Genomic DNA, 7,960 nt, shown 5'->3' with positions numbered 1-7,960 from the left:
TAGCTCCCGCCACATGGCACCCGGCGGGCAGCCTCTCACCGTCCATCCTTGGCTATAAAAGCTGACCTCCCCGCCGGTGAACGCCACAATCGCCACGACGCCCCTCTCGCCACCAACGCCCCTCTCGCCACTGAAGCCCCTCTCTCCCACTCTTCCCCCGCCGACGAGCAATGGCCGAGCGTTACCCAGGGGACGCCACAACGGTGAAAGGCTTTGGCCGAAGCCATTTGCGTGAGGACGAGGCGCGCCTCCTCTACGAGGCCGACTACCCGGCGCCCCCGGACATGCGGGTGCCGGGCTCGTGGAGGCTGAGCGCCGGTGGTGTCCCGGTGCCCCAAGGTGCCAACCGGTGCTGAACGGTGCGCCGAGATAGCGCGCATCCGCTCGTCGTTGTCGGAGGAGAAGCGGAACGAGCCGAGGTACGCCGTCGACAGCCACACGTTGTGGATGATGTATTTCGACCGCCGCCACGCCGACCAGGTCGCCTCCACAAACGGGGTCCTGCCCCGCAACCGCCTCAACTCCGACGGGCGGCGCGAATGGTGGGCGTGCCCGGCCGCACCCTCGAAGCTGTCCTTGACCACATCGAGACCGGCAACACGCCGTGCCTGGAGAACCCGGCGCCCCCGTCCTTCTCTCGCCGTCGCGATAGTTCCTGGACGCCGCGGCGAATGGAGACGGCGACCTCCTCGTCGTCGGGCTCTGGCTCTCTTCCTCCGGTTCGCCGGCGCTCCGCCCGTCAAGCCGGAGCCGCAGAACACGCCGCTTGGGCGCCGCACCCGCAGCGACGCCCTTCCCTCGTTCCTACCGCCTCGTCCGGCCGAAGACTGAGCCAGGGTTGCTCCCCGTGAAGGAGCACGAGGACATGGCCGCCGCGAAGGCGGACTACGTCCGCGAGCAGGTGGAGCGCCAGCGCCGGGATCAAAGCTCGGCTCCGCGGACGCGAGGAGGACGGCGTTTAGGTTGGAGATGCTCTAAGATTTAGTTGTTTTCTTACCCGCACGCTTGCCTGCACCTGCACGGCATGAAGCTCAGGGTATCCCTGAACCATGATCCGGGAAAATCCGAATTAACCGTTTCCTCAGATGCAGGCTCATTGTAACGCGATTTACACTACGGGAAAGGATCCAGACCGGGATGCTTGCAGACAATCAAAGAACACAAGGAACGTGAACCGGAGTCTCCATGCCCTCAAACAGGCTCCACTGAGTTAGGCTTCCAGAAAATGCGAAAAACGTGCAAGCAACCAAATAGGGCGTAATCCTTTTGTGTGTCTCTGTGTATGCGCCGGCAGGGCAGCCCGATGCGGACACAGCTCGAGCCTCGACCCGCAATGCCGGCAGGAGCACATCTTCCGCATGGTTGGGTCGGCGCCGTGCGTCTGTTCCTTCCCCGACGTACGCCTGTCTGTTGCCGCTGTGCACATCAGCAGCAGCCCACAGCACGCAGGAGCAGGAGCGTGTCTCTTTCTTCCTTCCGCAACTCAAAAATCTCAAACCGTCTGTAACTGCACTGCTTCTTTGAGACTTTCTTCAGACGGCAACCACAGGAGTGATGACAACTTGTTTTCCCTGTGTGGAAGCATCTGCACATACAGTGCAGCCGCATGGCCGCCTTTGAAGTCTCTCCCACGACAGGAAGTAAACGTGACCGGGGACGGGAGTGCAAACGACGTTTCTCTCTCTCTCTTTTTGAACGCTGGAGTGCCGACGACGTGGAAGCTTTCCGCAGACAAGTCGCCGGTGCAAGCCTGCCCCGTGAGGCCCTGCCCGTGAGGTGAGGTGGACGGAAAGAGCACCAGTACCCTAAATTTGTCCTGCATATCGATTAGTTCTTTTATCATCTGCGGAAGAGCTACGCATCACGAGAACAACTCCTCTTGAACCGCAACTTGCCAAAGGTACTTTCTTCGACAGCAAACATTTGAAGCATCAGGCGCCATGAATTCTGATTCTCGGAATCTGCCGTACGGTAAAGCATTTTGCAGGTTTTTCGCGCTTCAACTTTTCTCTAGACACGCCCAAACCTCAAAATGTTTTTGTTTTGTTATTATGTTTAAACTTGTTTTCTTTATACAGAGGCAGAAGTTTTACCCCATTCATTCATTAATTATTAAGCAGAAGAGGATTGCCCAATTAATTGTTGAAAAATTTGGACGAAAACCAATACAAACATGACCACTTGCGAAACCAACCGTCTTTTGGAGGCAATGAATCATCTTGCCAGAATCAGGGCAAGCGGCCTCCAAGCTGGCAATAAATTCGCAAAGCTCTTTGGCGTAGAGATCCCCTGGAACTGCTGTCAGCACACCAGACAACCTTGTCACCCTCAAGAACCACACTTCACCATGGACCAAAGCAAGTGAAAGACAACATCATGCAAACCTCCACACTCCACGGTGACAAGCGACTGACTAGGCTCTGACGGTGGTGGTGTGGGTGCCGAGGTCTCGACTGAGTCCGCCTCCAGAAGCACCATAGAGAGAGGCGAAGCGGGCTCCCCACACAACACCTGAAGCTCGGGTATGATCTCCAGAACAAGAGCCTCAACCTCGACAGTAGCCTCGCTGCTAGAGATGACTTGAAAGAAATATGCCCTAGAGGCAATAATAAAGTTGTTATTTATATTTCCTTATATCATGATAAATGTTTATTATTCATGCTAGAATTGTATTAACCAAAAACTTGATACACGTGTGGATACATAGACAAAACACAGTGTCCCTAATATGCCTCTACTAGACTAGCTCGTTAATCAAAGATGGTTTAGTTTCCTAACCATTGACATGTGTTGTCATTTGATGAACGGGATCACATCATTAGGAGAATGATGTGATGGACAAGACTCATTCGTTAGCTTAGCATAATGATCGTTAAGTTTTATTGCTATTGCTTTCTTCATGACTTATACATATTCCTTTGACTATGAGATTATCCAACTCCCGAATACCGAAGGAATACCTTGCGTGCTATCAAACATCACAACGTAACTGGGTGATTATAAAGATGCTCTACAGGTATCTCTGAAGGTGTTTGTTGGATTGGCATAGATCGAGATTAGGATTTGTCACTCTGAGTATCGGAGAGGTATCTCTGGACCCTCTCGGTAATGCACATCATGATAAGCCTTGCAAGCAATGTGACTAATGAGTTAGTTATGGGATGATGCATTATGGAACGAGTAAAGAGACTTGTCGGTAACGAGATTGAACTAGGTATGAAGATACCGATGACCGAATCTCGGGCAAGTAACATACCGATGACAAAGGGAATTATGTACGTTGTCATTACGGTTTGACCGATAAAGATCTTCGTAGAATATGTAGGAACCAATATAAGCATCCAGGTTCCGTTGTTGGTTACTGACCGGAGATGTGTCTCAATCATGTCTACATAGTTCTCGAACCGGTAGGGTCCGCACGCTTAACGTTCGATGACGGTTTGTATTATGAGTTATGTGATTTCGTGACCGAATGTTGTTCCGAGTCCCGGATGAGATCCCAGACATGACGAGGAGTCTCGAAATGGTAGAGAGGTAAATATTGATATATTGGATGATAGTATTCGGACACCGGAAGTGTTTCGGAATGTATCGGGTACATATCGGAGTACCGGGGGGGGGGGGTTACCGGAACCCCCGGGGGAAGATATGGGCCATATGGGCCATAGGAGGGAGGCAACCCATCCCACAAGGGGTGCCCTGAAGGAAATATGCCCTAGAGGCAATAATAAAGTTATTATTTATTTCCTTATATCATGATAAATTTTTATTATTCATGCTAGAATTGTATTAACCGGAAACATAATACATGTGTGAATACATAGACAAACAGAGTGTCACTAGTATGCCTCTACTTGACTAGCTCGTTGATCAAAGATGGTTATGTTTCCTAGCCATAGACATGAGTTGTCATTTGATTAACGAGATCACATCATTAGGAGAATGATGTGATTGACTTGACCCATTCTGTTAGCTTAGCACTCGATCGTTTAGTATGTTGCTATTGCTTTCTTCATAACTTATACATGTTCCTATGACTATGAGATTATGCAACTCCCGTTTACCGGAGGAACACTTTGTGTGCTACCAAACGTCACAACGTAACTGGGTGATTATAATGGTGCTCTACAGGTGTCTCCAAAGGTACTTGTTGGGTTGGCGTAATTGGAGGTTAGGATTTGTCACTCCGATTGTCGGAGAGGTATCTCTGGGCCCACTCAGTAATACACATCACTATAAGCCTTGCAAGCATTGTGACTAATGACTTAGTTGCGGGATGATGTATTACGGAACGAGTAAAGAGACTTGCTGGTAACGAGATTGAACTAGGTATCGAGATACCGACGATCGAATCTCGGGCAAGTAACATACCGATGACAAAGGGAACAACGTATGTTGTTATGCGGTCTGACCGATAAAGATCTTCGTAGAATATGTAGGAACCAATATGAGCATCCAGGTTCCGCTATTGGTTATTGACCGGAGAGGCGTCTCGGTCATGTCTACATAGTTCTCGAACCCGTAGGGTCCGCACGCTTAACGTTACGATGACAGTTATATTATGAGTTTATATGTTTTGATGTACCGAAGGTTGTTCGGAGTCCCGGATGTGATCACGGACATGACGAGGAGTCTCGAAATGGTCGAGACATAAAGATTGATATATTGGAAGGCTATGTTTGGACATCGGAAGTGTTCCGGGTGAAATCGGGATTTTTCCGGAGTACCGGGAGGTTACCGGAACCCCCCGGTAACTTAATGGGCCTTAGTGGGCCTAGGTGGAAGAGAGGAGAGGAGGCTAGGGCAGGGCCGCACGCCCCTTCCCCCCAGTCCGAATAGGACAAGGAGAGGGGGGCGGCGCCCCCCTTCCTTCCTCCCCTCCACCTCTTCCCCCTTCCTCTCCTAGTCCAACATGGAAAGGGGGGGAGTCCTACTCCCGGTAGGAGTAGGACTCCTCCTGGCGCGCCTCTCCTCCCTTGGCCGGCGGCCTCCCCCTTGCTCCTTTATATACGTGGGCAGGGAGGCACCTCTCAACACACAATTGATCAACGATCTTTTAGCCGTGTGCGGTGCCCCCTCCACCATATTACACCTCGATAATATCGTAGCGGTGCTTAGGCGAAGCCCTGCATCGGTAGAACATAATCATCGTCACCACGCCGTCGTGCTGACGAAACTCTCCCTCAACACTCGGCTGGATCGGAGTTCGAGGGACGTCATCGAGCTGAACGTGTGCTGAACTCGGAGGTGCCGTGCGTTCGGTACTTGATCGGTCGGATCGTGAAGACGTACGACTACATCAATCGTGTTGTGTTAACGCTTCCGCTTTCGGTCTACGAGGGTACGTAGATAACACTCTCCCCTCTCGTTGCTATGCATCACCATGATCTTGCGTGTGCGTAGAATTTTTTTGATATTACTACGTTCCCCAACAGTGGCATCCGAGCCTGGTTTTATGCGTTGATGTTATGCACGAGTAGAACACAAGTGAGTTGTGGGCGATATAAGTCATACTGCTTACCAGCATGTCATAATTTGGTTCGGCGGTATTGTGAGATGAAGAGGCCCGGACCGACATTACGCGTACGCTTACGCGAGACTGGTTTCACCGTTGCGAGCACTCGATGCTTAAAGGTGACTGGCGGGTGTCTGTCTCTCTCACTTTAGTTGAACCGAGTGTGGCTACGCCCGATCCTTGTGAAGGTTAAAACAACACCAACTTGACAAACTATCGTTGTGGTTTTGATGCGTAGGTAAGAACGGTTCTTGCTAAGCCCGTAGCAGCCACGTAAAACTTGCAACAACAAAGTAGAGGACGTCTAACTTGTTTTTGCAGGGCATGTTGTGATGTGATATGGTCAAGACATGATGCTATATTTTATTGTATGAGATGATCATGTTTTGTAACTGAGTTATCGGCAACTGGCAGGAGCCATATGGTTGTCGCTTTATTGTATGCAATGCAATCGCCATGTAATTGTTTTACTTTATCACTAAGCGGTAGCGATAGTCGTAAAAGCAATAGTTGGCGAGACGACAACGATGCTACGATGGAGATCAAGGTGTCGCGCCGGTGACGATGGTGATCATGACGGTGCTTCGGAGATGGAGATCACAAGCACAAGATGATGATGGCCATATCATATCACTTATATTGATTGCATGTGATGTTTATATTTTATGCATCTTATCTTGCTTTGATTGACGGTAGCATTATAAGATGATCTCTCACTAAAATTTCAAGATAAAAGTGTTCTCCCTGAGTATGCACCGTTGCGAAAGTTCTTCGTGCTGAGACACCACGTGATGATCGGGTGTGATAGGCTCTACGTTCAAATACAACGGGTGCAAAACAGTTGCACACGCGGAATACTCAGGTTAAACTTGACGAGCCTAGCATATGCAGATATGGCCTCGGAACACGGAGACCGAAAGGTCGAGCGTGAATCATATAGTAGATATGATCAACATAGTGATGTTCACCATTGAAACTACTCCATCTCACGTGATGATCGGACATGGTTTAGTTGATTTGGATCACGTAATCACTTAGAGGATTAGAGGGATGTCTATCTAAGTGGGAGTTCTTAAGTAATATGATTAATAGAACTTAAATTTATCATGAACTTAGTACCTGATAGTATCTTGCTTGTCTATGTTAATTGTAGATAGATGGCCCGTGCTGTTGTTCCGTTGAATTTTAATGCGTTCCTTGAGAAAGCAAAGTTGAAAGATGATGGTAGCAATTACACGGACTGGGTCCGTAACTTGAGGATTATCCTCATTGCTGCACAGAAGAATTACGTCCTGGAAGCACCGCTGGGTGCTAGGCCTCTTGCAAGAGCAACACAAGAAGTTATGAACGTCTGGCAGAGCAAAGCTGATGACTACTCGATAGTTCAGTGTGCCATGCTTTACGGCTTAGAACCGGGTCTTCAACGACGTTTTGAACGTCATGGAGCATATGAGATGTTCCAGGAGTTGAAGTTAATATTTCAAGCAAATGCCCGGATTGAGAGATATGAAGTCTCCAATAAGTTCTACAGCTGCAAGATGGAAGAGAATAGTTCTTTCAGTGAGCATATACTCAAAATGTCTGGGTATAATAATCACTTGATTCAACTGGGAGTTAATCTTCTGGATGATAGCGTCATTGACAGAATTCTTCACTGCCACCAAGCTACAAGAGCTTCGTGATGAACTATAACATGCAAGGGATGAATAAGACAATTCCCGAGCTCTTCGCAATGCTAAAGGCAGCGAAGGTAGAAATCAAAAAGGAGCATCAAGTGTTGATGGTCAATAAGACCACTAGTTTGAAGAAAAAGGGCAAAGGGAAGAAGAAGGGGAACTTCAAGAAGAACAACAAGCAAGTTGCTGTTCAGGAGAAGAAACCCAAGTCTGGACCTAAGCCTGAAACTGAGTGCTTCTACTGCAAGCAGACTGGTCACTGGAAGCGGAACTGCCCCAAGTATTTGGCGGATAAGAAGGATGGCAAGGTTAACAAAGGTATATGTGATATACATGTTATTGATGTGTACCTTACTAATGCTCGCAGTAGCACCTGGGTATTTGATACTGGTTCTGTTGCTAATATTTGCAACTCGAAACAGGGGCTACGGATTAAGCGAAGATTGGCTAAGGACGAGGTGACGATGTGCGTGGGAAATGGTTCCAAAGTCGATGTGATCGCGGTCGGCACGCTACCTCTACATCTACCTTCGGGATTAGTTTTAGACCTAAATAATTGTTATTTGGTGCCAGCGTTGAGCATGAACATTATATCTGGATCTTGTTTGATGCGAGACGGCTATTCATTTAAATCAGAGAATAATGGTTGTTCTATTTATATGAGTAATATCTTTTATGGTCATGCACCCTTGAAGAGTGGTCTATTTTTAATGAATCTTGATAGTAGTGACACACATATTCATAATGTCGAAGCCAAAAGATGCAGAGT

This window comes from Aegilops tauschii, chromosome 5, assembly GCF_002575655.3.
Source record: "Aegilops tauschii subsp. strangulata cultivar AL8/78 chromosome 5, Aet v6.0, whole genome shotgun sequence".
NCBI lineage: Eukaryota > Viridiplantae > Streptophyta > Magnoliopsida > Poales > Poaceae > Aegilops > Aegilops tauschii.
Note: the sequence above shows the minus strand (reverse complement) of the source record.